This window comes from Miscanthus floridulus, chromosome 1, assembly GCF_019320115.1.
Source record: "Miscanthus floridulus cultivar M001 chromosome 1, ASM1932011v1, whole genome shotgun sequence".
NCBI lineage: Eukaryota > Viridiplantae > Streptophyta > Magnoliopsida > Poales > Poaceae > Miscanthus > Miscanthus floridulus.
In genome coordinates, this window is record NC_089580.1 from 53,054,785 (window position 1) to 53,072,186 (window position 17,402).

The following is a 17,402-nucleotide window of genomic DNA, read 5'->3' on the forward strand; positions in this document are numbered from 1 at the left end:
TCTTGGTAGTGGGTCAAGAGGCTGATCACCTCGGGTGAAAGGGTAAATCACAACTCACAGTGAAAGTGTACAACCTCTGCAGAGTGTAAAACTAGTATATCAGCCGTGCTCATGGTCATGAGCGGCCTTAGACCCTTATGTAATAGATGATGAACACTGATGATACTGATGATAAAGATGCTCACTAATGATTACTGTTTATGCTATTCATTATTCATGTTTACCTGATCATGTGTTTATATGGTGAAAGCTCTAGTTTGATTTTTGGTGAATTGATGGAACCCTAAGTGCTAACCTAGTTTATCAAGTGATCATGATATAGGTAGCACACTCCAAGTTGCGAAGCAAACAAAGATCATAGCATGATGAAGATGATGCCATGGTGATGATTAAGTGCTTGGACTTGGAAAGAAGAAAGAGAAAAACAAAAAGCTCAAGGCAAAGGTATAAACCATAGGAGCTATTTTATTTTAGTGATCAAGACACTTAGAGAGTGTGATCACATTTAGGTTTGATAGCCGTACTATTAAGAGGGGTGAAACTCGTATCGGAATGCGGTTATCAAAGTGCCACTAGATGCTCTAACTCATTGCATATGCATTTAGGATCTAGTGGAGAACTAACACCCTTGAAAATGTTTGTGAAAATATGCTAACACATGTGCATAAGGTGATACACTTAGTGGTTGGCACATTTGAGCAAGGGTGAAGAAGTTAGAGGTGAAATGGAGTTGGTCGCAAAGATGCTGGCGTCGATCAAAGGGCCGGACGCTAGGTCGCTCAGCGACCGGACGCTAAAGGGCTACGTCCGGTCATGTTGTCGGTCAGCACAGTAAGAAGTCACAGTGTGACCGAACGCTGGCAGGGTCTGGTCGGCAAAAGTCAGTTTTGGAACCTTACTGTAAATGACTGGATGCTGGGTGTTCAGCGTCCGGTCAACTCATGCGCAGTGTTCGGTCAAGACAGATGACCGTTGAAGTTGAGACACGTGGCTGTCGTCGGGCGACCGGACGCTGTGGTCCAGCGTCCGGTCAACATGACCAGAGCGTCCGGTCAGCCCATGTTGTGCCCAGTGAAGGGGTACAACGGCTCTATTTTGTGGGGGCTTCTATTTAAGCCCCATGGCCGGTTCAAGCTCACTCTCTTGGCCATTTACATTGACATAGCAACCTTGTGAGCTTAGCCAAAGCCCTCCCACTCATCTCCATCATTGATTCATCATCTTTGTGAGATTGGGAGAGAATCCAAGTGCATTGCTTGAGTGTTTGCATCTAGAGGCACTTGGTGTTCGTGTTTCGCTACGGGATTCGCTTGTTACTCTTGGTGGTTGCCGCCACCTAGATGGCTTGGAGCAGCGAGGATCGTTGAGCGGAGGGTGGTGATTGTCTCCGGCTCCGATCGTGGTGATTGTGAGGGGTTCTTGACCTTTCCCCGGTAGAGCGCCAAAAGGTACTCTAGTGGATTGCTCGTGGCTTGTGTGATCCTCATCTTGTGTTGGTTGTGCAGCACCCTATTGAGGGTTTGGCGTGTGATGCCAATTAGCGCGTGAACCTCCAAGTGAGTGAATCGCCACAACGAGGAGTAGCTTGCCGGCAAGCAAGTGAACCTCAGTAAAAAATCATTGTGTTCATCATTGATTCCGAGGTGATTGGTCTTCATTGTTATTCACTCTTGTGATTGATTGGTTCCTTCATCTACACGGCGGTATAACTTTCTTGATCACTCTCTTTATATTACCGCAAACTAGTTGTCAAGCTCTTTAGTGTAGTTAGTTGTGAGAGCTTGCTTACTTGGTTGGTGTGGCTCTTTAGTTAGCCTTTAAGAGCGCACTAACATAGAGTAGTGTCATAGCTATTGTATGAATAGATTCTACCTAAACTAGAATTGTGATAGGTGGCTTGCATTTTGAGTAGGCTAGCGCAACACTTGCTTTGCCTCATAATTGTCTAACCATTTTGTTAAGTGTTGTTGTAGAATTTTTTATTAGGCTATTCACCCCCCTCTAGCCATTAGGACCTTTCAAGTGGTATCAGAGCCGATGTCACCGTTATTTGAGGCTTAACAACATTCGGTGTTAAAATGGCTCAAATCAACAACACCAAGAAGCCACCCCAATTTGATGGCACAAATTATCCTTATTGGAAGTCAAAGATGACCACACACATCAAGTCAATCAATAGAAAGGTGTGGAAGGTGATAAAAACCAAAATTGAGATTGGTGATCCAGAGAATCCCACCACGGACGAAGAAGTGCTTCTCCAAAACAATGACATTGCTCTAAGTGCTATTTATGATGCAATTGATGAGAGAACATTTGAGCAAATCAAGAATATTGAGATGGCGCATGAGGCTTGGAAGAAGTTGAAAGAATCATTTGAGGGCACTCAAGCCATGAAAGGTGCAAAGGCTTACATTCTCAAGGAGAAGTTTACAAGCTTCAAGATGAAGGAGGATGAGAGTGTGCCGGAGATATTCCATAAGCTTCAAGTGCTTGTCAATGATCTCAAAGCACTTGGAGAAGAGGTGAAGGAGAAGGACTTCTCTCACAAGTTCTTGAGATGCTTACCTTCAAGATTTGGCACATTGGTCACTATTCTAGTAAGAAGTGGTTTGGACACCATGACACCAAACCAAGTGTTGGAAGACATCATGACCGATGATACATATAGAGATGATGATGAGAAGGAAGAAAAGAGGGAGAAGAAAGATGAGAAGAAGGATGACAAGAAGAAGAGCGTGGCATTCAAGGCCACATCATCCAAGGGCAAAGCCAAGCAAGAAACATCAAGTGAAGAAGATGATTCATGGGATGATGATGATGATGATGAGAAGATGGCTCTCTTTGTCAAGAGATTTGGTAAGTTTATGGTGAAGAAGGGCTATCATGCTAGAAAAAGAAGTCTTCATCCAAGAACAAAGAAGAGTCAAGAAGGTGCTTCAAGTGTGGAAGCAAAGATCATCTTATTGCTCAATGCCCATACAATAGTGACAATGATGATGACAATAAGAAGAACAAGAAGAAGGACAAGAAGGAAAAGAAAGAGAAGAAGGACAAGATGGCATTCAAGAAGAAGAAGGGTGGTTCATATGTAGTCACTTGGGATAGTGATGCTTCATCAAGTGATGATGATGATGATAGTGGTGACAACAAGATCACCAAGAAGAAGATTCTTGCAAGCATTGCTATAAATAAGAAGCCTTCTCTCTTCGAATCTTCATCATGCTTCATGGCTAAGGCCACTAAGGTACAATCTTGTGATGATGAAAGTGATGAAGAATATGATGATGATAATGAACATGAAAATGAAAATGATAGTGATAGGGATAATGATGAACCTACTAAGGATGAATTATTTGACATGCTAGAAGATGCTAATGAACACTTTGACATTAAGAGAAGGGAATGCAAGAGCTTGAATAAGGAGGTAAAAGCCCTTAAGCAAGCCCTTGATGAGCTCAAAGCAACTCATGAGAAGCTAGAGGAAGCCCATGAGAAGCTTGGCAAGGCTCACAAAAGGCTTGAAAAGGCTCATTCCACTTTGCTTAATGAACAAGATAAAAAGAAGCATGTTGAAACTTGTGATGTAGGTGTAACTTGTGATTTAATTGATCCATCACTATCTATACCTATCATTGTTGCTCCTACTAATCCTTCTTGTAGTACATCTACTTCCGCCTCATCTAGTAGTGATGGTCTCACTTGTGATGCCTCACTAATGGTTGAGAATGAGAACCTCAAGAAGGAGGTCACTAAGCTCACTCACACTTTGGCTAAGGCCTATGGTAGTGAGGACCGCTTGCTTATGTGCTTGGGTAGCCAAAGAGCTTCTCTCTACAAAAGGATTGGGCTATACGCCCAAGAAAGGCAAGGGGGCCTTTGCTCCTCACAAGACTAGTTTTATGAAGAACAATGGTCGGTTTTGCAATAGTTGCAAGCAAGTGGGTCATAAAGAGCAAGAATGCAACAACAAGACCAAAAATGCTAATGTATCCTCCCTTAAGCTTGATTCATGCTATATGCTTACTTAGGGCACAAATGGTGTGAAGGCTAAGTTCATTGATAAACCATAGATGGGCTCAAAGAAGAAAGCCATTTGGGTACCAAAGAGCTTAGTGACTAACCTTCAAGGACCCAAGCAAGTTTGGGTACCTAAAAAGAATTGATCTTCTTTTGTAGGTCAATTACAAAGCCGAAGGAAGGCATTGGGTTCTTGATAGTGGGTGCACTCAACACATGACCGGTGATGCAAGAATGTTCAACTCAATCAACACCAATGGCAATGATGGTTATGATAGTATCATATTTGGTGATAATGGCAAAGGCAAGGTCAAAGGGCTTGGTAAGATTGCAATATCCAATGACATGAGCATATCCAATGTGTTGCTAGTAGAGAGCTTGAATTTCAACTTGCTATCCGTGGCTCAATTATGTGATCTTGGATTCAAATGCATATTTGGGGTAGATGATGTAGAGATCATAATTGTAGATGGCTTTAACTTGATCTTCAAAGGCTTTATATATGAGAATCTATACTTGGTTGATTTCAATGCTAGTGAAGCTAGATTATCTACATGCTTGTTCACTAAGTCTAGCATGGGTTGGTTATGGCATAGAAGGCTTGGTTATGTTGGAATGAAACAATTGAATAGATTGGTTAAGCATGACTTAGTTAAAGGCTTGAAAGATGTTGTGTTTGAAAAGGATAAGCTTTGTAGCTCTTGTCAAGCCGGCAAACAAGTTGGAAACACACATCCTAAGAAAAGCATGATGAGCACTAGTAAAGCATTTGAGTTATTGCACATGGATTTGTTTGGGCCAACACAATACACTAGTATTGGCGGAAGCAAATATGGATTTGTGATAGTCGATGACTACACTAGATACATATGGGTATTCTTTCTAGTGGACAAAAGTGATGTGTTTGCAACATTCAAATTATTTGTTAAAGGCATTCACAATGAGTTTGAAACAACCATCAAGAGAGTTAGAAGTGACAATGGTAGTGAGTTCAAGAACACTAAAATTGATGAGTTGTGTGATGACTTTGGAATTAGACATCAATTCTTAGCCAAGTATACTCCACAATCAAATGGCCTTGTTGAGAGGAAGAATAGAACACTCATTGATATAGCAAGGTCTATGCTTAGTGAGTACAATGTGAGTCAATCTTTTTGGGCCGAAGCTATCAACATGGCTTGCTATTGTAGCAACCGCCTCTATTATCATGCATTGAAAGAGAAGACATCATATGAGCTATTGAATGGTAGAAAGCCCAACATTGCATATTTTTGGGTCTTTGGTTGCAAATGCTATATCTTGAAGAAAGACACTAGATTGGGCAAGTTTGACAAGAAATGTGATGAAGGATTTCTACTTGGTTATTCCACTACAAGCAAAGCATATAGAGTTTGGAATTTGGATAGTGGTACTCTTGAGGAAGTTCATGATGTAGAATTTGATGAAACCAAGGGTTCACAAGTAGAGAATGAGAACTTGGAGGATGTTAGAGGCATTCAACTTTCAAATGCCATGAAGAACATGGATATTGGTGAATTGAGGCCTAGGCAAGTGAATGATGATGAAGATGATCAAGTGCAAGTGCTCTCTAACTCAAATGAGCAAGATGATACAAATCAAGTTAATGCAAGTGGCTCTTATGATAATGAACAAGATCAAGTGGCTAGTACATCATCTCAACCCAATGATCAAGCAAGTGTAAGCAATCAAGTTCCAATCCTCCAACCAACTAATATTGCAAGGGATCATCCATTGGACACTATCATTGGTGATATTTCAAGAGGTGTGCAAACTAGATCAAGATTGGCATCATTTTGTGAACACTTCTCATTTGTGTCATCCATTGAACCAAAGAAGATAGATGAAGCATTGAAGGATGTTGATTGGGTGAATGCTATGCATGATGAATTGAATAACTTCACAAGAAATCAAGTATGGGAATTAGTAGAGAGACCAAAGGGACACAATGTGATTAGAACCAAATGAGTCTTTAGAAACAAGCAAGATCAAGATGGGATAGTAGTAAGGAACAAAGCAAGATTAGTAGCACAAGGCTATACACAAGTTGAAGGTCTTGACTTTGAAGAAACATATGCCCCGATTGCTAGATTGGAAGCAATAAGAATCTTGCTAGCCTATGCTTGTGCCCACAACATCAAGCTCTATCAAATGGATGTTAAGAGTGTATTTCTCAATGGCTACATCAATGAAGAAGTATATGTTGAGCAACCTCTCAGTTTTGAAGATGACAAGAAGCCCAACCATGTGTACAAGTTGAGGAAAGCATTGTATGGCTGGAAGCAAGTACCTAGAGCATGGCATGAGAGATTGAGGGGTTTCCTACTCTCTAAAGGGTTCACAATGGGCAAGGTTGACACCACTCTTTTCATCAAGAAGATTGGAAAAGATCTATTTGTTTTGCAAATCTATGTTGATGATATCATATTTGGATCAACCAATCAAGATTTTTGTGATGAGTTTGGAAAGATGATGGCTAATGAGTTTGAGATGTCCATGATTGGAGAGTTGAGTTACTTCCTTGGTCTTCAAATCAAGCAATTGAAGAATGGTACATTTGTGAGTCAAGGCAAGTATATCAAGGACATGATCAAGAAGTTTGGCATGAGTGATAGCAAAGTCATTAGCACACCAATGGGAACAAATGGCAACTTGGATAGTGATGCAAGTGGAAATATGGTGGATCAAAAATTGTATCGATCTATGATTGGAAGCCTACTCTATGTGACCGCATCAAGGCCAGATGTCATGTTTAGTGTATGCATGTGTGCAAGATTTCAAACCTCACCAAGAGAAAGTCATTTGAAGGCTACAAAGAGAATATTGAGGTACTTGAAGCATACACAAAATATTGGTTTGTGGTATCCCAAAGGAGCAAAGTTTGAGCTAGTTGGTTACTCTGACTCGGACTATACGGGATGCAAGGTTGAAAGGAAGAGCACCTTGGGCACATGTCAATTATTGGGAAGATCACTTGTTTCATGGTCATCAAAGAAGCAAAATAGTGTTGCATTATCAACCGCCAAAGCCGAATACATATCCACCGGTAGTTGTTGTGCACAAATACTTTGGATGAAGGCCACTTTGAGTGATTTTGGAATCAAGTTCAAGAAGGTGCCATTGCTATGTGATAATGAGAGTACAATCAAGTTGACCAACAATCCGGTTCAACATGCAAGAACAAAGCACATTGATGTCCGCCACCATTTCATAAGAGATCATCAACAAAAAGGGGACATTTGCATTGAGAGTATAGGCACCAAAGATCAACTTGCCAATATATTCACCAAGCCATTGGATGAGAAAATGTTTTGCAAGCTAAGGAATGAGTTAAACATATTGGATTTCTCAAATATATGTTGATGCACCCCTCACTTATATGACATGCCTCTCCTTCGAGCAATCCAAGGTAAAAGTTGATTTGCATGACATACATCTTTGCTAAGGACATGATTAGTGCATCTAGTCACATTTTCAATTTTATTAGGACCTTTCAAGTGGTTCTACTTTATTAGGCTCATTCATGAAAATCAAATTAATTTGATGTTTATATGGTATCACTATTGCTTCTATGCTTGACTTGATCTAGTGGTAGCATATGACATGTTTGTGGGCTTGTAAACCTAGTGTTTAATCTAGAAAATGAGCTATAAGTGTTTAACTCAACATGGTACAAGATAACCCTTATTTGGAGGTGTGAAGAAGCTTGTCCTTGGATCAAACTAAGTTAAATATCTTTGGCATATATTCTAGTTTGAACCAAATTTGGAACTTTGATCCTCACCCCATTGATTGATATTGATAATCTCGACCCTACATGTAATACTATCTATATTTTGAACCTTTATGGTCATTGATGACAAAGGGGGAGAGAAACAAAGACACTAGTAAAAATAGTGAAAAAGGGGAGAAATATCATAAAGAGAGAGAGACATAAAGATATCTTGATATATGACATAGGGGGAGAGATATGACAAAGGAAAGGGATCAACTAAAATTTTGAGCACACAAGTAGGGGGAGCAAGCTCATGAACTTGTATGGTGCATTTGAATGTGCATTTCATATGTTTTGCTTGCATAGCACAAGTTTTAAATTTCAATATCCATGCTTGTGTGGTGTATGATAGTTGTAGGATTGAATGATGAAATAAAAAACTAGCATGCATAGGTTATATAGTGATTTCATTTTCAAAGTGTTGTTTCCAAGTGGTATCAAGCTAATCATGGTGCTAAGGAAGGTATAATGGTGCACTCCGATTGGTATCACGCTTCAAAGGTCCATCTTTATACCTTAGCATCATGTGGTAGATATTGACTCCTATATTTTCTATCTAAGCATATGTGCAAGCTACAATCCAAACTCTTAGCACATATGTAGGGGGAGCAATTGCTATCATTTGGGGTTCATGAAACTTGTCCATATCCTTTTACACATGGTAAATATGCTTAGACAAGCAACATGGATTCAATTGAATTTTAATTCATATCTTTGTATAAGGGTTGTCATCAATTACCAAAAAGGGGGAGATTGAAAGCTCTAGTTTAGTTTTTGGTGAATTGATGGAACCCTAAGTGCTAACCTAGTTTATCAAGTGATCATGATATAGGTAGCACACTCCAAGTTGCGAAGCAAACAAAGATCATAGCATGATGAAGATGATGCCGTGGTGATGATCAAGTGCTTGGACTTGGAAAGAAGAAAGAGAAAAACAAAAGGCTCAAGGCAAAGGTATAAACCATAGGAGCTATTTTGTTTTAGTGATTAAGACACTTAGAGAGTGTGATCACATTTAGGTTTGATAGCCGTACTATTAAGAGGGGTGAAACTCGTATCAGAATGCGGTTATCAAAGTGCCACTAGATGCTCTAACTCATTGCATATGCATTTAGGATCTAGTGGAGAACTAACACCCTTGAAAATGTTTGTGAAAATATGCTAACACATGTGCACAAGGTGATACACTTGGTGGTTGGTACATTTGAGCAAGGGTGAAGAAGTTAGAGGTGAAATGGAGTTGGTCGCAAAGATGCTGGCGTCGATCAAAGGGCTAGACGCTGGGTCGCTCAGCGACCGGACGCTGAAGGGCTGCGTCCGGTCGTGTTGTTGGCCGGCACAGTAAGAAGTCACAGTGTGACCGGACGCTGGCAGGGTCTGGTCGAGCATGACCGAACGCGTCCGATCGGCAAAAGTCGATTTTGGAACCTTATTGTAAACGACCGGACGCTGGGTGTTCAGTGTCCGGTCAACTCATGTGTAGTGTCTAGTCAAGACAGATGACTGTTGAAGTCAGGACACATGGCTATCATTGAGTGACCGGACGTTGTGGTCCAGCGTCCAGTCAACATGACTGGAGCGTCCGGTCAGCCCGTGTTGTGCCCAGTGAAGGGGTACAACGGCTCTATTTCGTGGGGGCTTCTATTTAAGCCCCATGGCCGGTTCAAGCTCACTCTCTTGGCCATTTACATTGACATAGCAACCTTGTGAGCTTAGCCAAAGCCCTCCCACTCATCTCCATCATTGATTCATCATCTTTGTGAGATTGGGAGAGAATCCAAGTGCATTGCTTGAGTGTTTGCATCTAGAGGCACTTGGTGTTCGTGTTTCGCTGTGGGATTCACTTATTACTCTTGGTGGTTGCCACCACCTAGACGGCTTGGAGCAGCGAGGATCGTCGAACGGAGGGTGGTGATTGTCTCCGGCTCCGATCGTGGTGATTGTGAGGGGTTCTTGACCTTTCCCCGACGGAGCGCCAAAAGGTACTCTAGTGGATTGCTCGTGGCTTGTGTGATCCTCATCTTGTGTTGGTTGTGTGGCACCCTATTGAGGGTTTGGCGTGTGATGCCAATTAGCACGTGAACCTCCAAGTGAGTGAATCGCCACAACGAGGAGTAGCTTGCCGGCAAGCAAGTGAACCTCGGTAAAAAACCATTGTGTTCATCATTGATTCCGAGGTGATTGGTCTTTATTGTTATTCACTCTTGTGATTGATTGGTTCCTTCATCTACACGGCGGTATAATTTTCTTGATCACTCTCTTTATATTACTGCAAACTAGTTGTTAAGCTCTTTAGTGTAGTTAGTTATGAGAGCTTGCTTGCTTGGTTGGTATGGCTCTTTAGTTAGCCTTTGAGAGCACACTAACATAGAGTAGTGTCATAGCTATTGTGTGAATAGATTCTACCTAAACTAGAATTGTGATAGGTGGCTTGCATTTTGAGTAGGCTAGCGCAACACTTGCTTCGCCTCATAATTGTCTAACCCTTTTGTTATGTGTTGTTGTAGAAATTTTTATTAGGCTATTCAACCCCCCTCTAGCCATTAGGACCTTTCATATGGGCTTGTGAATAAACTTGTTGTCACCCAATTGCTAAAAGATGACTCATTAAAAGCTAATCGCAGTTAAACCTGTGTTAGCCTTTTGAGCCTCATGAACCCCATAATATATTTGTTGAGTACGACATGTACTTACGCTTGTTTTATTTTTCAATTATTTGAATAAAATCCTGGATGGGTACCAGATTGCTAGAGTTTAGAGGAATTAGGTTTGTGATCAACCAGTAAGTTGTCCCTATAGAATTGGAGTCTTCACCCGAAGATCGGAGTTGTCTTTTCCGCTGTTTGTTGTCTAAGGTTATATCCTTTATACTAAGTACGTTATATTTTGAGCATTGTCTTTTGATATTACCCTTATTTGTAGCTATATGTGAGATTTGACTTTCTGGGCTCACATATGGTGCGTATCTGGTTTTGTTCTTAAAACCGGGTGCTACATAGACTTCAACATTTAGCTAGAATTTTTGGTTGTTCCCAAGGTAATTTACCTTTCACCTACCTTGGTTTACACCTAAGCATAGCTAGACCAAGAGTTGAAGATTTTTGGCCCTTGGTCTCCAAATGTGAAAGAAGGCTGGTTAGTACTTCTCTCTTACTAAGTCAAGCTAGAAGACTGCAATTAACAAATTCAGTGTTTAGTGCCCTTCCAACATTTACAATGTGCACTCTTAAACTTCCAAAAACTATGATCAAGCAGATTAACAAGTTTAGAAAACATTGTTTTTGGCGTGTGAAAGCTCTAGTTTGATTTTGGTGAATTGATGAAACCCTAAGTGCTAACCTAGTTCATCTAAGTGATCATGAGATAGGTAGCATTATTCCAAGTGGTGAAGCAATGGTGAAGATCATGATGATGGTGATGCCATGGTGATGATCAAATGCTTGGACTTAGAGAAGAAGAAAGAGAAAAACAAAAGCTCAAGGCAAAGGTGAAACTTGATAGGAGCTTTTTTGTTTTGGTGATTGAGACACTTAGTGAGTGTGATCACATTTAGGATCGATAGTCATACTATTAAGAGGGGTGAAACTCATATCGAAATGCAGTTATCAAAGTGCCACTAGATGCTCTAACTCATTGCATATGCATTTAGGATCTAGTGGAGAGCCAACACCCTTGAAAATGTTTATGAAAATATGCTAACACACGTACACAAGGTGATACACTTGGTGTTTGGCGCAGTTGAGCAAGGGTGGAGAAGTTAGTGAAGTAAAGGAGGTGATTGTCACTGTGAAATAATGATCGGACGCAGGTCACGTTGTGACCGGACTCGGGGGAGCAGTGTCCGATTAATTTTAGATGAAGTTGGCGTGCTAGGGCTCTGTTGTTGAAGTGACCGAACGCTAGGTCAAAATATGATCGGACGTGATAGTGGTGAGTCTGGTTAGAAGAAGCCGAGGCAACGTAACCTACGGTATTGCACCGGACGCTGAGCTGGGTCCGGTCAAGGTACACCGGACGTGTCCGATCGAGAAAATGCAGCTCTAGATGCTCTCTGGAAGTGACTGGACTCCATGTTATTAGAGCATTCAGTCATTCCATCGGTGCATCTGGTCGCTGGGTGTTGGTGCGCAGGCGTGTGAGGACCTGACGTGGGCGTGGTGCGTCCGGTCAGCTTGCCTACGCGTCCGGTCATGACTTAGGGGTTGTGCTGAGTCACTTGACCGTTGAGATCGTGTAGATGTCATTGAACACGGGGGACATGTGGACAGTGATTACTGACCGGAAACTGGGGCTGGTGTGTCCGGTCGATCTGACCGGCGCGTCCGATCACTCCGAGTTGGGCTATAGTGAGAGCCTAACGGCTCTATTTCGAGGGGACGCTTATATAAGGCGTTTGGCCGGCTCTAGCTCATTCTCTTGGCCATTTGCATTGACATAGCAACCTTGTGAGCTTAGCCAAAGCCCTCCCACTCATCTCCATCATTGATTCATCATCTTTGTGAGATTGGGAGTGAATCCAAGTGCATTGCTTGAGTGTTTGCATCTAGAGACACTTGGTGTTCGTGTTTCGCTGCAGGATTCGCTTGTTACTCTTGGTGGTTGCTACAGTGAGAGCTTGTTAGTTTGGTTAGTGTGGCTCTTTAGTTAGCCTTTGAGAGCACACTAACTTAGTGTAGTGACATAGCCATTGTGTGGATAGAGACTATAGAAATTAGAATTATAGTAGGTGGCTTGCATTTTCAGTAGGCTAGCGCAACACTCGCTTCGCCTTATATTTGTCTAACCGGTTTGCTAAGTATTGTTGTAGAAATTTTTTAATGGGCTATTCACCCCTCCTCTAGCCATTAGGACCTTTTCAAGTGGTATCGGAGCCGTGGTCATTGTGATTTGAGGCTTAACAACCTTCGGTGTCTAAATGGCTCAAATCAACAACACCAAGAAGCCACCCCAATTTGATGATTCAAACTATCCCTATTGGAAGGCTAAGATGACAACATATATCAAGTCAATCAATAGAAAGGTTTGGAAAGTGGTGGAGACCAAGATTGAGATAGAAGATCCAGAGAATCCCACCGCCGTCGAAGAAGTACTTCTCCAAAACAATGATATTGCTCTTAGTGCCATTCATGATGCTATTCATGTGAGAACTTTGAGCAAATCAAGAACATTGAGATGGCTTATGAGGCTTGGAAGAAGTTGGAGGAGTCATTTGAGGGCACTCAGGTGGTGAAGGGTGCCAAGGCATATATCCTTAAGGAGAAGTTTGCTAGTTTCAAGATGAAGGAGGATGAGAGTGTGCCGGAGATGTTCCATAGGCTTCAAGTGCTTGTCAATGATCTCAAAGCACTTGGAGAGAAGGTGGAGGACAAGGACTTCTCCCATAAGTTCTTGAGATGCCTATCTTCAAGATTTGGCACATTGGTCACTATTCTAGTGAGGAGTGGTTTGGACACCATGACATAAAACCAAGTGTTAGGAGATATAATAACCGATGATACATATAGAGACAATGATGAGAAGGAAGAAAAGAAGGAGAAGAAAGATGAAAAGAAGGATGAGAAGAAGAAGAGTGTGGCATTCAAGGCCATATCATCCAAGGGCAAGGCAAAGCAAGAATTATCAAGTAAAAATGAAGACTTGAGCTTTGATGAGATGAATGATGAGAAGATGGCTCTCTTTGTCAAGAGATTTGGCAAGTTTATGATGAAGAAGGGCTACCATGCTAGAAGAAAGAAGTCTTCATCCAAGAACAAGGAAGAGTCAAGAAGGTGCTTCAATTGCGGAAGCAAAGATCATCTTGTTGCTTAATGCCCATACAATAGTGACAATGATGATGACAAAAAAAATAAGAAGAAGGACACGAAGGAAATGAAAGAGAAGAAGGACAAGATGACCTTCAAGAAGAAGAAGGGTCATTCATATGTGGTCACTTGGGATAGTGATGCCTCCTCAAGTGGTGATGATGATGATAGTGATGATGACAAGACCATCAAAAAGAAGGCACTTGCAAGCATTGCTATCAATGAGAAGCCTTCTCTCTTCGACACTCCATCATGCTTCATGGCTAAGGCCACTAAGGTACAAACTTGTGATGATGGAAGCGATAAAGAACATGATAATGAAAATAAAAATAAAAATGATAGTGATGATAATGAACCAACTAAGGATGAACTACTTGACATGCTAGATGATGTTAAAGAACACTATGACATTAAGAGAAGGGAATGCAAAAGCTTGCATAAGGAACTAAAAGCCCTTAAGCAAGCCTTTGGTGAGCTCAATACATCTCATGAGAGGCTAGAGGAAGTCCATGAGAAGCTTGCCTGCGCGTCCAGTAGTGACTTAGGGGTTGCGCTGAGTCACTTGACCATTGAGATCGTGTAGATGTCGTTGAACGCGGGGGACACGAGGACGATGATCAGTGACCGGACACTGGGGCTGGTGCGTCCGGTCGATCTGACCGACACGTCCGGTCGCTCCGAGTTGGGTTGCAGTGAGAGCCTAACAGCTCTATTTCGAGGGGACACTTATATAAGGCGTTTGGCTGGCTCTAGCTCATTCTCTTGGCCATTTGCATTGACATAGTAACCTTGTGAGCATAGCCAAAGCCCTCCCACTCATCTCCATCATTGATTCATCATCTTTGTGAGATTGGGAGTGAATCCAAGTGCATTGCTTGAGTGTTTGCATCTAGAGGCACTTGGTGTTCGCATTTTGCTGCGGAATTCGCTTGTTACTCTTGGTGGTTGCCGTCACCTAGACGGCTTGGAACAACGAGGATCGTCGAGCGGAGGTTAGTGATTATCTCCGGCTCCGATCGTGGTGATTGTGAGGGGTTCTTGACCTTTCCCCGACGGAGAGCCAAAAGGTACTCTAGTGGATTGCTCGTGGCTTGTGTGATCCTCATCTTGTGTTGGTTGTGCGGCACCCTATTGAGGGTTTGGCGTGTGATGTCAATTAGCGCGTGTACCTCCAAGTGAGTGAATGGCCACAACGAGGACTAGCTTGCCGGCAAGCAAGTGAACCTCAGTAAAAATCATTGTGTCATCATTTGATTTCGAGGTGATTGGTCTTCATTGGCATTCATTCTTGTGATTGATTGGTGCATTCCTCGACTCGGCGGTATCACCATCTTGCTCTCTCTCTTTACATTACCGCAAACTAGTTGTTAAGCTCTTCAGTGTAGCTAGTCGTGAGAGCTTGTTAGTTTGGTTAGTGTGGCTCTTTAGTTAGCATTTGAGAGCATATTAACTTAGTGTAGTGACATAGCCATTGTATGGATAGAGACTATAGAAACTAGAATTGTGGTAGAAGGCTTGCATTTTCAGTAGGCTAGCGCAACACTCGTTTTGTCTCATATTTGTCTAACCGGTTTGCTAAGTATTGTTGTAGAAAAATTTTAATAGGCTATTCACCCCCTCTAGCCATTAGGACCTTTCAGCATGGGGCTGACATCAATGCAAAAGGCCCTCCAAAAGCTGTTTGGGAGATGGTCTATCAACCTAAAGAAGAAGGTGGCCTGGGTGTGCTTAATCTTCAGACACATAATGAGGCCCTGCTCCTGAAGCACTTTGGTCCAGTTGATTTGGGAAAGGCACTATACAAATGGCAAGCTTCCTAACCACACTAGAAAAGGGTCCTTCTGGTGGCGCGACATTTTGTCTCTTTTGGACTCCTACAAAGGTATTTCTTCACCGTTAATTCACTTGGGATCCACTGCGCTCCTTTGGTATGATCTTATCAATGGACAAATTTGCCAACATGTTTTCCCATAACTCTTTTCCTTTGCAAAGCCCAAATCGCTCACTGTTCAACAAGCCAAGAACACAGTACCCTTGACAGACCTCTTCCATTTGCCTCTCTCTGCTATCGCTTATGACTAGCTCCTCTCCCTAGTTTACTGTTTAGATGCGCAGTACTATGAAATCTTGCAGTCCTATTTGGGGATCAACTTTCAGTCCTATGAAATCATATAAACAACTCATGGGGCACTATGAAATCTTGCCAGCTTTTAAGTGGAATTGGAAATCATGTTGTCAGAGCAAACATAAGGTATTTATTTGGCTGAACACAAGAGAGCTCCTACACCGAAAAAATATGGTTCTTCCCAATTATGATTGTGTCCTTTGCCCAAATGTTGTGGAAGAGACAGTTCTTCACCTTTCCTCTATTGTCAGTTTTCAATATCCTGCTGGGACGCAATAGGGGTACAGGTTCCTCTTCATTTGGCGCCATCAGAAGTTCTCCTCCCACTTCAAAACTCAGTTGGCTGTTCCTTTCTTCATGGAAATCATCACTATTATGTGCTGGTCAATTTGGTGCTCAAGAAACGACTTCATCTTCAATGGGGTGCAACCTTCCCTGGCACGTTGTATGAATAAGTTCAAGACGGAGTTCGCCTTAGTTGTGCTAAGGGCGTGTTCTAATTTTCATCCGGCAACAGATGAATGGCTAGTCTCCCTTATGTAATTGCCATGATATTTTTCCTTACGTTTTTTGTATCCTGAATTTGTACTTGACAATAGTTTTTTTTTCTAATATATGCCACCGGTAGGGGTAACCCCTCCTGTTATTGTAAAAAAAAATGATTAGTTCATGTTTAGACCTTTCTATTTGGCATTCAAAATATGGACCAACATTTAGTTTAATCCATCCAAACACCCCCTTATTTATTTGCGCCATTCTCGACTGTACACAATTTCTTGGCTACTGTTTCTAAGAATTTGATCTGGAAGGCTCGGGCACCTCTAAAGTGCAAGTTCTTCACTTTAATTCAATTTGGCCGTCGTTCAAAACTGTGTGGAATGCCGATCAACTAACCGATAGACACCTAGCTTGTCCTTATACTCTGATAAGAACTTTACATTAGTGAGTATCTGGTAGAGAATATTGTTCTTCAATAAGTTCTGCTGTTGTTCTTATACAATATTTAATATTAAGTTACTCAAATCGATCATATTACATATGAAATTATCGTTTTTTCTTCTTCTAAAAATCATATAAGAGCATCTCCAAAAGCCTTCCTAAATCTTACTCTCTAAATCATCATTTAAAAAGTTATTTGCATAAAAATCATTTTCTATATCTTTTCATTCCCACCGGTTCTTCCACTCTAGAGAGTTATTTTCGTCTTCTATTTTTGGCTAGCGAAAAATCCGGAACAAAATATGGCTATATTTCGATAACCATTTAGAAGAGTTGTTGGACGGCAGTTTTTCACCAAAATTTCTATTCCTATCATTTAGAAAGGATATGGAGAGTCTCTGGGAAATGCTCTAAATAAGAGGGTGTTTGAGACTGCTCCGCTCCTGTTTTTGCAGCTCCGTTCCACCAACTCCACCATGGAGCAGCTCCACTATGGAGTTTGTGGAGCAGGTGGTACTGTTTGGCACACAGTCTAACTCCAGCTCTACGAATGGGTTATTTCCATACATATGGTCTATTGTGTCCCTGAAATTTGTTGTATGTTTTGATGTCTTGGGACAAACGATCGAAAAGAAAATCTAACTTGACTCCACAAAATAGTATAAATATTTGCCATATTGTGCAAAAAAATATATCCACGTGCTCTAGCTACATGGGGATTTCGTCG